The sequence below is a fragment of the Cupressus sempervirens genome, chromosome 9 (assembly GCF_028749045.1).
Source record: "Cupressus sempervirens isolate cs-2001-9-10 chromosome 9, ASM2874904v1, whole genome shotgun sequence".
In the NCBI taxonomy this organism is placed as follows: Eukaryota; Viridiplantae; Streptophyta; class Pinopsida; order Cupressales; family Cupressaceae; genus Cupressus; species Cupressus sempervirens.
The window spans coordinates 27,344,324-27,362,235 of NC_143126.1; positions in this window are offsets into that span (position 1 = coordinate 27,344,324).

Below are 17,912 nucleotides of genomic sequence, written 5' to 3' on the forward strand. Positions count from 1 at the left end.
TCTTTTATAAAAATACATTCCTACTGTACCTAACTATATTTAATATTATAATTCAAGTAAAGGGAAAATGCTAGCCACTAGATGATACTTGTTTTTATATTAGAAATGCTAGACAATTGATTAATTTGTGTTTATCTTTCAAACCTAAACTTTCACAATGACAAGTTAACAAAGACAATAATATTTACCACTTGATACCAACTGAAATCTTCTTTCAGTTTTAATTTATAATTTATAATTAAAATGATTTACTTTTTCATATATCTAAGACCTTTTTCTTTTTTTCATAGATATCAAAATATTTTAAGACTAATATTTAACATAACTAAAATGTTAATTATATATAGTGTATTGTATGAATGATAGACTAGGCCTACCTACCATACGACACATGCACTCTTCTATACTAGTGTGAGTATGGTAATAGAACTTCCTGCATAGTTCCACCGTAGCATGTATGATTGCACCTTGTACAATGCACACACAATGTTGCAACTTGGCACTCTTCAATACCCAATAACCTTCTAACTACTAAATGATATACTTGATCTATTGTGAAATATGAATGACTATTATTATATAAATAAAAGTTCATTAAAATTATTACTGTACTATGAAGAAAAAAATATTTAGATAAATGTATTTTATTTTTAAGTCATTTAAATATACCCTCTAATAATTTATGTTTTTTTTGCTTTCCATCTATTCAATGTTTAATAATGAAATCTATTATAATAATCATGTTCAAAAATTAAATAATAAATGATGTTTGTAATATCAAGTAGGTGTATAAATAATAAAATAGTTAAAAGATAAAATATGTTCTAAATACTTAGAAAAAATAAAAAATAAAATATAATTAATATCTATATTTAATGTAAAATGTACCTAAAATTTTTACCTAATACAATAGTAATTTAAAAAAATATTGTGTCTAATTTTAGTTTTGTTTGATCCAATAAAATTTGAGATATTAAAAATGATTAAAGTATTGTTAAAAATATTATTGTTAATAATATTAGACTAGTTACAATCAAATTAAATTATATAGTTGATAATAATAATTAATAAATTAAATTAAATTAGAAATCTCTCTCTCTCTCTCTCTCTCTCTCTCTCTCTCTCTCTCTCTCTCTCTCTCTCAATAGATATATATATATATGAGTTGATTTAAATTATGATGTGTCAATTGAATTATAAAATTAATTAATCTTTTAGAAATAGTATAGATATATTAATGTCTCACAAATATTAGATGAAGGTTAAAATATAGTGAACAATTTTAAGAAATTAGTAAATAGAGATAAACAAATCATAATTTGTTTAATGATATTGTTGAAAAGTGACTATACATATCAGAATTGTATCAATATCCATTTTGAAATTATTATCATTTATAATATAAAATAGATAGTTTTAACATTTTTATTCTTATTTATAAAATTAAATATTTCATCAACCAATTAAGAATGAGAAGAAATGAGATTGTAAAATTGGAATATTTTTAAATGTGATTAATATGCCATCACATACAAGTAAAAATTAAGTTTTTAAATTTAAACATTCAAAACTTAAAAATGATAATTAAAAATTAAAATATTTTATAAAAAAAATATTAAGTACATTTTAAATATATGACTATTTCACATTTGATTAAGATTGGAGATCGATCTCCATTTGTTGGAAATCTGATTGAAATGATCATTAATGAAGAAGATTGAAGATCAAAGAGGGAGATTGTTGTTAATAGAATATTTTTAATCATTGTTTTGTCATTGATGTCAAACCTATTATTTGTTAGAATGACATTTTCTTATAAGATCCAAGTACTATCACTTAATTGATTGATGAAGGGGATTTGATCAACAAGATGTAACAAAAGCACCTAAGGGAAAGGTTGAGTTATGATGTTGTAATGAAGTACAAGAATTAGTTAAGAAAATGGTTAAATGATGTAATGATAACATACTCAAAGATACAGAGGTTGGTCACACTTAGAAACATTGGAGGAATACATTGTAACAAGGTTGACTACAAAGCTTAAACTAAGTTCATTAATGGGTGCCAAACAAGCTAGTTAAAGCTGAGAAAATTTTCAATTAGAGTTGAGTAAAAGGAAAATCTAGTATGTGCCGAGTGATCTTTAGGTGCCGAGTGAAGTTCAAGTGCTGAGCAAAGTATCAAGTGCTGAGCATCAAAAAATCTTAGTTGGTGATGAGTGAACTTTAGGTGTTAAGCATCAATAAAAATGTAGTTAATGCCAAGGAACATAGTGTGTGCCAAGCATTAGGATTTCAATAGTGCTGAGCTGCTACATTATTGAAAAATAAAAGATTCGCCGAATCTGAGCCAACATAGTTGTCACCTAGAATTTTGTCAACTATTTGGAGGATAAGGATGATGAGCTAGTGGCATAGAATTCTATGTAAACCATTTTGGAGCAAATTCAAGAGGATTCTTCATGATGTTTCTAGAAGAAACATAATATGGGTTAGATACATTAAATCCTACCTAATCCATATGAATTGAAATTAAAGGAGGGAAGAATCAAGCAGGAAAAAGGAGTTCCAGACTTCTATTTAAGAAGTCATAGACCAAGAAGCAAGGGTTATTGGAATACAAAATTGCAAAGTGGTTAGAAAGGTGTCAAGGAGAAGACTTCTAGGAGAAGGAAGAATAGAGAACATAGACTCTGCTTTTACAAGTAGTTAGAAAGAGATGATTTCACTAGCATATTGAGTATGGAGACTCAAGGAGGCTAAGCTTGAAAGGAAGGCAAGCTATGAAGAGTTGCAGAGAATGATAACCATGCAATGGTATGAGCTGAGAAGTGATATAAGATCTGCAAGTTGAGTTGTATTCTATAATCTTGTCAAAATCCCTAATTGTTACTCTCTAGTAATTGTTTCAGTTAGGATAGAAGGAGAATCCTATGGACTTAGGTTGGCCTAACAGCCATTTATAAATCCTTTAACAGGGTGACATTCTAAGTGAATGTTCTAAAGTCCTCTAAGTAGGCCCACTTTTAATAGGATGGTTAAATACTCTAAAAAGGTCACATTTAATAGTGTGTTGTAAGCCTTTAATTGGATAGGCCTTTCACATGACATCACTTCAGAAGAGTGAGAATTGAGTAGCATGTTACTCATGGTTTTTCCCAATTTGGGTTTCTACGTAAATCACTGTGTTATGTGTTGATCTCTTATGTTTCGAGTTTGCATGTTGATTTACAGTAACTTGCTAAATAAGAATGTTAAAATTTGGATGAATGAATGGTTGAATGGGCTCACTACACTTAGTGAAAAAGTTTGAATTGGACGAGTTAGACCTTGAATAATTGATTCGGCCCCCTCTTAGTTATTCTAAAGCATTTCTAACAATTGTTATCAGAGCCATCTGTTGATTTAGTTTCAAGGTACTAGAAGTAGGAAGATCAAGATGTCCAAGAGAGAAGTTCCCAAGCTCAACAAAGATAACTTTGTTGCATGGTAGAGTCTGATGAAATTACACCTTGGATCAATAGGTGATTATGCAAAAACCTCAATTGGAACATAACATGTGGACCTAGTTAGACCTCTTATTGAATATGATTTTAACAAAAAGAAGGAGCACAATTAGGCAATGCTAGAGATTGCCTTTGCACTTAGCTATGCAGAATATGTTGACATCAAAGACTGTGACATTGCATTCAAGATGTGGAAAGCCCTAATAGATATCTATGGAGGAGATCAAAATTTTGAGAGAGAAAAGAAAGAAAGTCTTAGAGGAAAGTTTGATGACATGAAAATGGAGGAAGGAGAAAATGTTGCTCAATATGGATCTAGAGTGAAAGAAGTGGTAAGTGCAATAAGAACTCTAGGTGGTCAATTGGAAGAAGAAACTGTCAACAACAAATACTTAAGAACTTTACTCCCTATCTATGCTATTAGTGTTTCAACTATCCAAGAGTTAAGGTGTGTACAAGGAAATACACTAACCTTTGAAGGTATAGTGGGAAGACTTACTACATTTGAATTGTCCAACTTTGATAACTATAGACCTGAGAACTTTGAATCTACCTTCAAGGCCAAGATGATAATAAAAGACTCTAAGGAGGAGACATCAAACAAGATGAGAAAAAAAAGAAAGCATGTATCCAGTGATAGCAACATAGATGAGGAAGATGTGGAACAGTTAGAAGCACTACTAGCTAGGAGATTCCATAGAGGTAAAGGCAAATTCAAAGGTAAGCTTCCTATCATATGTTTCAATTGTAATGAAGTAGGTCATATTGCTGCAAGATGTACATAGAAGAAGAACTACAAAGAAGGAAACAAGTACAAGAACAAGAAAGAAGATGATAGTAGAGATTACAAAGAAAAAGGCAAAAGATGCTATGTTGTTGAAGAAGACTCTAATGAGAATGATGATGAAGTAGTCTATGTGGTCATGAAGGATAAATTAGATAAAGATGAAGCTGAAGCAACTACATTGGTTACCTGTGTGAACAAGAATGACAAGTGGATCATAGACAGTGGATGCTCACATCACATGATAGGAGATAAAAGTAAGTTTATTACCTTTACTCAATATGATAGAAATAGTGTTAGATTTGAAAATGATGCTCCATGTCAAATCAAAGGAAAAGGCTCAATTAAACTTACAGAGAAAATTTCATGTGATAATGCATACTATGTTGAAGGACTGAACTACAACTTGTTGAGTGTATCAATTAGGCAATGTAGGTTGCAAAGTAGAGTTTGGAAACAAAATTGCTAAGATCTATGCCTTTGATGAAAATCTGATAGGAAAAGGTGAACAAACTAGGAGTAACTTTTTCTACCTAGATATGGAAGATGCAACTTATTTTGTTGTTAGATTTGATGATGTGTGGTGATGGCATAAAAGGTTGTGTCATGTTAACTTTGACAATCTGATTAGCATTAGCAGAAAGAATAAAGTTAGAGGTTTGCCCAAATTGAAGAAACTTGAAAACACAATGTGCAAACAATGTCAACTAGGGAAGATGACTAAATCTAGTTTCAAAAGCAAAACATACAATTCCAAAGAAGTACTAGAGTTAGTGTATATAGACTTATGTGGTCCAATAAAAGTGTAGAGTTACCTAGGAGATAGATACATAATTCTATTTGTAGATGACTATTCTAGGATGATGAATGCTATGTTTTTGAAGAAAAAATATGATGTTCTTCAAATGTTTAAGTGGTATTTGGCCAGAGCTAAGAATGAAATAGGAAAGAGTCTAAAATGCCTAATATTAGATAGAGGAGTTGAGTTTACATCAAAAGAATTTGAAGTATTCTACAATGATAAAGGTATCAAGAGGCAAGCATCAACACCAAGAACTCCCCCACAGAATGGAATTGCTGAAAGAAGGAATAGATTAGTGATAGACTGTGCTAGAACCTTGATGATGGAGAAAAATGTTACTCTAAAATATTGGAGAGAAGCTGTAGGCACTACAATCTACACATTGAATAGAGTCCAAGTCAAAAAAGGTACAAATGTAACTCCTTTTGAATTGTGGTATGGTCACTCACCTAATGTTAGACATTTCAAAATCTTTGGTTGTAAATGCTATATTCTTAAAGACTCTAAAAATGGCAAGTTTGATGCAAAAAGTGATGAAGGCATATCCCTTGGATACTCCACTAGAAGCAAAGCATATAAGTGTTTAAATACTAACACTAATAAAATTGTGGAGAGTGTAACTATAAATTTTGATGAGCATGTAGAAGTCCAAGTTGATGAGTCCAAACAATCAAAGGATTATAGATCCTTTGTATACTTCTATGAAGGAATGAATGTTGAAGACAATGCTACTAATCAAGTTGGGAATCATCAACAATTCTCAATATCAGCTAAGTCACAACTAATGAATGCCAAGCTGCATTTAAAAGATGAGTTACAGAATATAGAAAATGCACATTTTGACTTTAAAAATAGTATACATGAAAGAAATGATGAAATAGCAGATGGAGAAGAACAAAATGACTCTGAAGCTAAAGGATCAAACATGGAAAGAAGGATAGAACTAAGATTAGCCAAGTATGTAAGAAGAAATCACCGTGTAGATCAAATCATTAGTGACAAGGATGCCAAAACAATGATAAGAAATAGACTCATAAATGAATCATGTCTACTGAGCAAGGTTGAGCCCAAAATAGTTAAAGATACACTACAAGATGATGACTGGTATAAAGCTATGGAAGAGGAGATAGATTAGATTTAGAAGAACAAAATATAGACCTTAGTTCCTAGACTGGCTGATAAGAATGTAATTGGTACCAAATGGGTGTTTAGGAAAAAACTTGATGAGAATGGTGAGATAACTAGAAACAAAGCCAAACTAGTTTGCAAAGCCTATGCATAAGAAGAAGGAATGGATTATTGGAAAAAATTGCCCTTGTTGTAGGAATGGAAGGAGTAAGAACATTACTTGCATATGCTGCACATAAAGGTTTCAAAGTCTACCAGATGGATGTGAAGTCTATTTTTCTGAATGGTATACTAGAAGAGAAAGTTTATATAGAACAACTAGAGGGATTTGTTGATGACAAGAATAAAGATATTGTTTGCAAACTACATAAGGCATTTTATGTTTTGAAGCAAGCACCTAAAGCATGGTATGAGAGACTACACAAATATCTTGTGAAGATAGAATTTGAGAGAACAAATGACAACAACAACTTGTATATCAAGGCTGAAAAAGGTAAAGCCATTTTGATATCAGAAATCTTTGTTGATGATATAATATTTGGAGGAAAAGATGTTCTATGCGAAGATTTTTTTGATCAAATGAAGCATGAGTTTGAGATGTCAACATTTGGAAAAATCAAATTCTTTGTTGGTTTGCAAGTACATCAATTGAAGTATGGCATATTTGTGACCCAATCAAAATACATCAAAGAGATACTCAAAAAATTTTAGTTAGAAGACTCAAAAATAGTTAGCACACCAATGGCAATAGGACATAAGCTATCCAAGAATGATGAGTTTGCTGAAGTGAATCAGACATTGTATAGATCAATGATTGGAAAGTTGCAATATATTCTACATAGTAGACTAGACGTTGCATTAGCTACTGGAATAATGGAAAGATTTTCTACAAATCCAACAGAAAATCATCTGATGGCAGTAAAGAGAATAATGAGGTATTTAAAAGGAACTGATGACTATGGTTCGTACTACAAGAGGAGTGAAAAGTTTGAACTAAGAGCTTACACTGATGTAGATTGGGGAGGTAATATTGATGATAGAAAAACAAAAGTGGATGAGCATTTTTCTTGGCAAAAAGATTGATTACATGGACCAGCAAAAAGAAAAGTTGTACCTCATAGTCCACTATAGAAGCTGAATATGTTGTAGCTGCCATCAATTGCACTAATATTGTATGGATTAAACATTTGTTACAAGTTATGAATGAAGAGGTGAATGAGCTTATGATAATTTATTGTGATAATACAAGTGCTATCAACATATCAAAGAACCCTATAATGCATGCTAAAACCAAGTATATTGCAATCAAGTATCACTATGTAAGAGAATTGGTGGAAGACAAACAAGTGAAGATGGAATATATTAGCTCAAAGGAATAGATTGCGAACATATTCAAAAAAGCACTACCTAAAGATTCTTTTGAGTATCTTAGAGGTAAGTTAGGGGTGATACCCCTAACCAAGGCTACTTGAGGTAAAAGCAAGGACTACCCTACATCAAATGAGCTAATTGTTGATATATTACACATTGATGTAGAGGATACCTACTTTAGGATTATTCCTAAGGTAATTGAGGTGATGAAGTTCTAAATCAGTCACAAGCAAGGTGACAGAGGGAGAAATTGAATGAATCTACAAATGCTACACTTGCATGATAAGATGCTAATATGTCTTTCGCATTGTTGTCAAAGAGAGAGATTGTTGAAAAAACTAATCAATAACTATTGAGAAGATAAAGAATGGAGAAAGAGAGTTAAAACAGAAACTAATCAAATAGAGATTGAGGGAGAAATAGCAGAACTGGTCAATAGTTGACAAGGGAGGAAGAAGAAGTTGATCAGAATAGAGAATAATAGAAGATGAGCAATGCATACAGAGGGAGAGAAGAAAAGAACAAGGGTACAATAGCTAAGAGGGAGATGTTAAAACTGATGGTAACACAATTAATTTTTGGCATTTGACTTTATTCTAACCTAGTTAGCATTTAGTTAAATAGTTTAGTTAGATGGTTGATCAGTTTGGTTTGCCATCAATGCCAAAGAGGGAGATTATTGGAAATTTGATTGAAAAGATCACTGATGAAGAAAATTCAAGATCAAAGAGGGAGATTGTGGTTAACACAATGTTTTCAATCATTTTTTTGTCATTGATGTCAAACCTGCTATTTGTAGGAATGGCATTTTCTTATAAGATCCAAGTACTATCACTTAGTTGATTGATGAAGAGAGGATTTGATCAACAAGATATAACAAAAGCACCGAAGGGAAAGGTTGAGTTATGATATTGTAATGAAGTACAAGGATTAGTTAAGACAATTTTTAAATGATGTATTGATAACATACTCAAAGACACAGAGGTTGGTCACACTTAGAAACATTGAAGGAATAAGTTGTAACATCATTGACTACAAAGCTTAAGCTAAGTTCATTAGTCGGTGCTGAGCAAGCTAGTTTAAGTTGAGCAAGCTAGTTTAAGCTGAGAAAATTTTCACTTGGAGCTAAGAAAAAGGAAAATCTAGTGCGTGCTGAGTGATCTTTAGGCGCTAAGTGAAGTTCAAGCACTAAGAAAAGTATTAGTTGTCGAGCATCAAAAAATCTTAGTCAGTGTTAAGTGAACTTTAGGTGCTGAGCATCAATAAAAATATAGTTGATGCCAAGTAACATAGTGTGTGCTGAGCATCAAGATCTCAATACTACTGAGCTATTGCATTATTAAAAATTTGAAGATTTTTCAAATCTAAGATGACATAGTTATTACCTAAAATTTTGTGAACTGTTTAGAGGATAAGGATGATGTGCCGGTGGCACAGAATTCTATATAAACCATTTTGTAGCAAATTCAAGAGGATTCTTCATGATGTTTCTAGAAGAAACATAATATGGGTTAGATACAATGAATCCTACCTAATCCATATGAATTGAAATTAAAGGAGGGAAGAATCGAGCCGAAAAAAGAGTTCCAAACTTTTATTTAAGAAGTCGTAGACTAAGAAGCGAGGGCTACTAGAGTGCCAAATTAGAAAGTGGTTAGAAGGGTGTCAAGGAGAAGATATCTAGGAGAAGGAAGAACAGAGCACAAAGACTTTTCTTCTACAAGTAGTCAGAAGGAGATGATTGCACTGGTACATTGAGTATAGAGACTTAAGGAGACTAAGCTTGAAAGGAGGGCAAGCTATCAATAGTTGCAGAGACTGAAAGCTAGGAAATGTTATGAGCTAAGAAGTGATCTAAGATCTACAAGTTGAGTTGTATTCTATAATTAGGTCAAAATCCCTAATTGTTACTCTCTAGCAATTGTATGAGTTAGGATAGAAGAAAAATCCTATGGACTTAGGTTGGCATAACAACCATTTATAAATATTTTAATAGGGTGGCATTCCAAGTGAATGTTCTAAAGTCCTCTAACTAGGCCCACTTTTAATAGGGTGGTTAAATCCTCTAACAAGGTCACATTTAATAGTGTGCTGTAATCCTTTAATAGGGTAGGCCTTTCACAGGGCATCACTTCAGAAGAGTGAGAATCGAGTAGCATGTTATTGGTGGTTTTTCCCAAATAGGGTTTCCATGTAAATCATTGTGTTATGTGTTGATCTTTTATGTGTTAAGCTTGCATGTTGATTTACAGTAACTTGCTAAATAGGAATGTTAAAGCTTGGATGAATGAATGGTTGAATGGGCTCACTACACTTAGTGAAAAAGTTTAAATTGGACAAGTTGGACCTTTAATAACTAATTCACCCCCCGCTCAGTTATTCTAAAGCATTTCTAACACCATTCTCTATCAATATTTCTAATGTTGAAACCTTATTATTAAAAAGTAAAAAAGGTATTATTTTAACGCATTCCAAAAATTTGGGCTAAAAAGGTAATATGGAAATAGACTCCACAAAAAGGGCCCTTATAACATTAAAGCAATTCAACCAATAATGTTTGAAATAAATATTTTTTATAAAATATAAATTGCACAAATAAATTTTAAAAAACTATAGAATAAGTGAATTAGAGAATAATAATAACAAATACAACAAGTGTCATGTAGTGGTGTGTACTTGTCATCAATTTAAAATTATATATAATATAATTTTTATTTTCTTTTATTGTATATAAATAGGCTTGTTTAGATTCATTAATAAGTTGTTAAAATAATTTTTTAAAATTTTTTTAAAAAAATTTAAATTGTTTGTGTCAAGTCATATTATTATTATTAGTGTATGCGTTTTGAGAAAAAATGAATTTATATCTTAATTTGTGTAAGTAGAATTACTAAGAATATTTTATTTGAAATTATGTAGTTGTATATTTTACAAATTTAAAGTTTTACATTCAATCATAGAACTGTTAAAATAGGTTTTGTAGCTATCAAAATATATGTTTAAAAATAATAATTGTATTGAGTTAATGAGAGTACATTTTAAACAAATTTATAATTAGTTAGAATCATAACTATTAAAATAAATATTTGAAATATTTGTTGCCCTAGATTTAGATGTTTAACTTATATTTTCTTCAATAAAGTATACATTTTCAATACATCTTTGCAAAACCAAATACGTCATGCTTTTAAATAATAGGTAAATGCAATTATGTTTATTTACAATGAACTACATATTTATATTTATAAATAATCTCCTAAAATTTTGCCTTTAAAAATGCACCATGATGGAGTTCCAAAAAAAGGCTCTTAAAAGATCAAATAACTTGAGCAATTATATTTGAGATAAATTATTTTTAAGAACATATTTAATTAATTAAAAAATTGAAACTTTAGACATATTGAAATGAAATGAAAATACTTCACTATAATTGGTTCATTTGTGCAGAACTAATTCACTAGCCATGTAAACTAAATACACTCGTACTAGCCTACGACAAGTACAATAAGAAATGCTTACCTACTTTCAAATTTTATCTAAATAGTGTTAATTTAGATTTAAAAATATTATTTAGATAAATGGATGAAACTCTTATTCTTGTTGGTATACTATATTTAAAATATTCAATTATTCAATTTTTATTTTTTAATATTCCTACTATACCTAATTATATTTAATATTAGAATTCATCTAATTAAATTTAAAATTATTTTTCATAATTACTACAATTTAACTTTTAATTTTTCTTATTAATTTATTTTTTAGTTTTATCCTTTTATTAAAAAAATTCCTACTATGCCTAACTATATTTAATATTATATTTGAAATAAAGGGCAAATGCTAGCCACTACATGACACTTGTTTTTTATATTAGAGAAGCTTCACAATTAAATATTTTGTGTTCACCTTTCAAACCTATAAATATAAACTAAATTTTCACAGTGACAAGTTAAGAAAGATAATAATATTTACCACTTGATACCAATTGAAGTCTTCTTTCACTTTTAATTTATAATTTTATAATTAAAATGAATTTTTTTTTTGCATATCTAAGACCTATTTTTATTTTCATAGATATCAACATGTTTTAAGACTAATATTTAACATAATTGAAATGTTAATTATATATAGTGTATTGAATGAAGGAAAAATTAAGCCTCCCTACCATGTGACACATACACTCTTCTATACCAATGTCCCCTCAGTATGCTAATAGAACTTCATGCACACGTCTATCTACCACATGACTACACTTTGTACATTGCACACACTATGTTGCGACTTGGCACTCTTGAATACCTAATGCCCTTCAAGACTTGGTAATTAAATAACCACTAAATGATATACTTGATCTATTCAAAAATATGAATGACTATTATTATATTATATAGTAGAACAATAGATTGTAGAAAAGGGCATATGCCTAAAAGATCATAGAATAGGGTATATTATATAGTCACGATGTTTATATTTTAAAAAATTGGCAGTTAAATATTTTTCTTTTACCCTTCAAAGCTATATATAAAAAGTAATTCTTAGAGGAGCAACCTAATCTAAATAATAATATATAAATAATAGGTACCACTGAATACCAATTGATGTCTTGTTTCTCTTTTAATTTATAATAGCTCAAATCATTTGTTTTTTGAATATCCAAAAAAATGTATTTCTTTTCATAAATACTAAAATATGCTAAGACTAATATTTAATATAATTTAAATGTTAATTATATAGTGTAATGTGCTATTGATAGACAAGGATTTCCTGCCATATAAAACCCACACTCTTCCATATAAGTGTCCCCTAAATATGTGATGTAACAACTAGTCTTTGTCCTTCCCTAATTTCTCCTAGGGTCTCCTTCAGTCTTTCTCTTGACCTAATAGGGTTTCCAGCTATTGTATTCTCCTTAGGGACCTAACTATGAGGTCCGAGTCACTTCAACTAGTGAATACAAATTAGGTAAAACATAAACTCTTCCACTACTTTTTAGGCTTGTTACGACCCATCTTTCTTTCTTCAGAACAACTACTAAATCATCCACAACCTCTCAACTTCCATTCCAAAAGTAAATTTTGACATCCAAGAAGACATTAGAATATTTTCCAAGTCTTACAAACAAATGTTGCATTGAAACCCTAAGCAAGTTCCAAGAACCATACAAAATTGCTTGCAAATATCGATACAAGCAATTAGCCCTCCATTTGATAAACATCCCAAATATCTTGCAAAAATCTTTAACAAGGGGGTGAAAAAATCCTTGATCTAGACATCCTTTTTAGAGTACTAATAGATTTTGGTGGCCTTGGATTTCCAACCAATAAGTATAGTATGACCTATAATTAAGCCTAAAAATTAGGGTTTACAAGGCATTTGAAGCTTGATTGATAAAAGGAAGTTTTCCCCTTTGTGGAACCTTTACCTTTTTCCTCCCATTGCAGTTGGGGCTTCACCACACATTCCTCTAAGATACTCCAAGCTTTGATTGAAGAAATTCAAATATTCAATCCATGCTATCACCTCTGTAATCTACTGTGATCCCTAGCCATGTAACTGTGGCTCACCTAGGGCATCACTTTAAAAACTCCATCCTTGCTTCCTAGGGCTCCTCCTTCGCTGAGAAATATTTACATGTGGAGTGATTTTCCATAAATTCTATGGTAGGAAGAGGCCCTATGACTCCATCTTGGCCAATTTCCTAGTTCAGGACAACAAACTAGCAAAAACTAAAATAATTTAACTAACAATCTACCAAAACTAAATATTGCAATCGAACACTGAATAGAATCTAGAAAGAAGTTTAACTAGAATTACTAATGGTTACCACACTTCCTCCGATCCAATAAAACTTACAAAACTTGAAAAACACTAAATTGTCACTGTAATACTGCTATACATTTTGTACACAAACAATCCATACTTCATCCAACCCCTTGTGTAGTACCTGCCCCTAGTTTGCATTTTATTATTATTGTTGAACTCTTTTAGGCCAGTTTATGCTTGATGATTAGTAGCATTGTTTTGATATTATCCGATATTGTTTTAGATTCAGTTGATTTATGATGAGATTACTTGGTACTCTATACTTCATGTATGCATGATGATTATTACCATGATTTCAGTTATTTGATGATAATTAGTTAGATGGATTATCATGTGTTTTCTTATGGATACTTACCCCATACTACATTGTGTGTGTGTGTGTGTGTGTGTGTGTGTGTGTGTGTGTGTGTGTGTGTGTGTGTGTGTGTGTGTGTGTGTGTTTTCTTTATGTATGGCATTTTTGACGTGGTTAAGGAAGGGAGTCTTAGTCACCTGCTAGTCGGGATCTACATGATGCATCACTTCCTACCATTTCCTGTTTAGCTTAGAATATTGTGTTTGTACATGCGAAGATTTTATGTAGGTTGCAGGTCCTAGGTATTGACTTTCAGAAATTGCTAGGATGAGCATACCCTATCACATTATCTCAATGGTAAGAGAGGGGAGATAAATTCTTAAGTCCAAATCCTAAACCTTTAAGCCATTTGTCCTAGAAAATTAGGACAAGTATCGAAGTTGACTACCTTCTGAATGTGTTGAATGATGTTAATTTGTGATTATAACCCTTTAGTCTAATTTTGTATGTGTTTTTCTGTGATGGGTTTTCGTACTTTTTCTTATGAGTCCTTGGTGAATTTTCTATTAATTAAATCTAATTAAAAGATTAAATTAATGATTTAATTTAATGGGAAATTATTACAATATTTTAATATTTAATTAATTGGAAACTCAATTAAATAAAAAAAGAATTAAATTTAAATATACAATTTTAATTTTAGAATGTGATAATATTTATTTAAATTAATAATAATATATTTAGAGTTCATTTTTAAATACATGCTAACATATTATTATTATTTAAGTTTATAAATATTTTATCAATTAAACATTGAAAATAATTTAAGAAGTGGGAAAGGAAATTAATTTATTAAAAGTTTCATGATTGCATGATGTGTGCATGAGATTAAATTTGATAAATTAATTAAAAAGGAAGTCAAGTAAAAATTAAACAAGGTAATTTTAATAATTCAATAAATGTGCATGGGAAAGAAAAAGGAAAGATAAAGAAAAGATAATAAAGAATTAATTTTTGGTGAGCAAGGAGTCCTCTCGGGTGATTGCACAATTAGTGCCCCACACTTAGGAGAGAAATCCTTATCACCAATTGAAGGTTCATTTTCAAGGATGGGAGTTTTCGAAAGGACCATGAATTTTAGAAGGAGAATTTTGGGAAAGAGAAGGTTTTGGAGAGAAAAGATTTTAGAGATTTTCTCTTACAAATCTTTTTGGGTGTTGCATGTTAGCATCAAAATCCAGGTATATTCTTGTGAGTCATTCGCACATTTAATTATGCTATTTCTTTTCATGTCTTCTTCATGATTGTGGATTGTAAATTCGAATTTCTCTATGATGAATCCTTGAATATTTCAAATATTGTAAATTATTGATATGCATGTCAATATCTTCTGTATACGTAGAGATCAAAATATCTTAGAAATCCTCGATCCGTAGATGAAATGAATTTGTATTGAATCAAGGGTTTGAAATAAATAGAACTTTTAGTTTGAGAATTTGAATGGTTTACCATAATTTTCCTATCAGAATATTGATAAGAAATTCTGTAAAAAGAAATATGTATTATAATAATAATAATATAATATAATTATATAGTAATTTATAATCACTATGTAATTATATTAATACATTTTATTAAAATCAAATTTGAAAGGGGGGTGGGGCATGGTTTTGTTTTAATATAAAATAAAATAAAAATAATAATAATTTTTGGGTGGGCGGAGGCCACCACCTCCCACCCCCCGTTTTCCCTTCTCCCCTTCTGTGATGATGATGTACTACCATGACAACAGTACTACTGCAACAGTAGGTACTGTTGACGCCATAGTACCCTACTACGACAGAAAGCTTGTCAGTCGTGCAGGCCTTAAACACAAGGATTAATGCATTACAATTTTTATTTTAAAATTGTTTTTTTTTAATAAAAGTTAATTGTATTTAATTTTTATTAAATTTATATCATTATTTATTAATACTTTTATTAATAAATTTTATTAATATTTAATCATTTAATAAATTATTGATACATGTAATATAGTTCTTTTAATATAAATTATTAATTAATTTAATTAAATTTGGTTTAATTAAGTTTAATTAATAATGAAAATTATGTAATGAAGTGTTGAATTTATTTTATTATTAATTAATGATATTGGTTTTAAATTAAATTATAATTTATTTATTTAAAATTCAAATAATTATTATTTTAATAATTTAAATAAATAATTACCGTCATATTATTTTTGAAAGATTGACTTAAAATTAAACAGAGATAATCATGCTTTTTATTCGAATATAAGAATGGGTTAATTTATAAGGGTAAACTGTGAGTTTTATCTATTGGAAACATACATTGAAAACAAAAACAAAAACCTTACTTTTAACTCAACCATGTGTCTTCAAAATCAAACCAAGCTATGAAACCTACACTTTGTTATCTGTATGTTGTCTATGTTTTGGGTTTGGGTTGACTTAGCTCTAACTAGTCTTAGGATGTTACCAGAGGCTTGGGAGTTGTGTGTTTGTGATGTCATGATGATGTTTGATCTCAATCTTTTATACTCAACTATGGTAATGTGTTTGGTATGCTCTATGATGTGTGTTGATCTATTAATTGTTATTGCTTTCTAGTGTTCTTTGTGAAACTGAGGTGAATGTTGTGACCTATCTAATATAACCTTTTTAAGTCTTTGATTAGTTGTAATTGGATTGCTTTCCAGTCACTTTTATAGGACTAAGGTGTTTGGTATGATTTGTTCTTGGTGATGTCATGGTATGACATATTCAACTTAACCATTTTGAGTCTTTGATTAGTTATTTTTGGGATGCTTTCCAATTGCTCGTAGATAACTGATGTGTTATTGTGAATTATCTTTTGATGCTTTCCAGTCACTTGTATAGGACTGAGGTGATTTTATATGATTCTTTAATTTGTGATTTCATGAGCTTAGGGTAGGTTATCTATATGTAATGTCAAGAAGTGGCTCGCAATGGAGGTTAGGGCCCTAAGTGGTTCCTAGGGTAACCCATTATAAGTTGTTTAATAAGTGAGAACACTACAATAAATGGGAATAAAATGAACCTAATAAGAGTCTTTGTATTTTCTCGCCCATGCCTTGAGTGCTAGTACATACTAGGGTGGGAGTAGAGAGAACGCTTAGTTGTCACCTTACATTCATAGTATGCCTTGTCAATATGGGAGGATGCTAGTGGCCGCATAGGGATCACTAAGGGGCCGAGGTCCTAAGAGACTACCAGGGTGACTCTAGCATGATTCGTGTGATGACACTTGCCTTCTTACATAGTAGATTCCCTACATGTCTTTGTGTGCCTTTGGGTCTAGATGTCAATTGTATCTAGGAACCTTTGAGTCAGATTACTTTTAGGACTTCCTAGACTTAGAGAGTATTTTTGATGTTCGATTGATATCTTGTTTGGGACTTGAGACTATCTCCTTAGCATGGTGGGAGTGGGTCATTTAATCAATAGCCTTGTTCCAAAAGAAAGCTACTCCTTTTGAACTTCTTTAGGAACTACAACACAACACTTTATCATTTTTGGAAAAAGAAAGTATTTCCATGTTTTTACTTGGCATCCTTGTTTCTTGAACTAGATTTATACCTGGTGTATGATCTTGAACCATATTTCTTATAATGTCTTTCTTGCGATAAGCACTCAAGCCTCCTATGTTCCAAGACATAATCTTCATTTATAACATATAGTAAAGCTCTCCTAGATGACGAATTGTTTTCCATCCATAATATTAGTTTTACTTTCCATTTATCTAGTTTATTTTTTCCCCTTCCCAAGCCAGGCTTCTATTAGAGTAAATAATTAATTTATTAATTATTTATTCTATTACTTAAGCTTACTTAGGTAAATGCATTTATTTCATGCATGTAGTGGTTAGTTGTTGACAACACGGAAGTTTGTTCCCTTCTAGCATGTTACACTTTTTGTGGATATGTGATGAGTTGTCATCCTTATCTTCTACCACCTTCTAGCTTGTTCTACAAGCTTCCTTGAGGTCTTTATAAGTGACCTCTCTCTCATTGTATAATAACATATCATAAGGCATTGTGCATATTGTAAATACATTTTCTTCTTGTGTTTGCACATATTTTCTCTCATGTCCGTTTAGAGTTTTTCCCTTGCTCCATGCTCTTCCTCTTCTTGGCTTCTCTTTGATAGGTTTTCGCATGCAG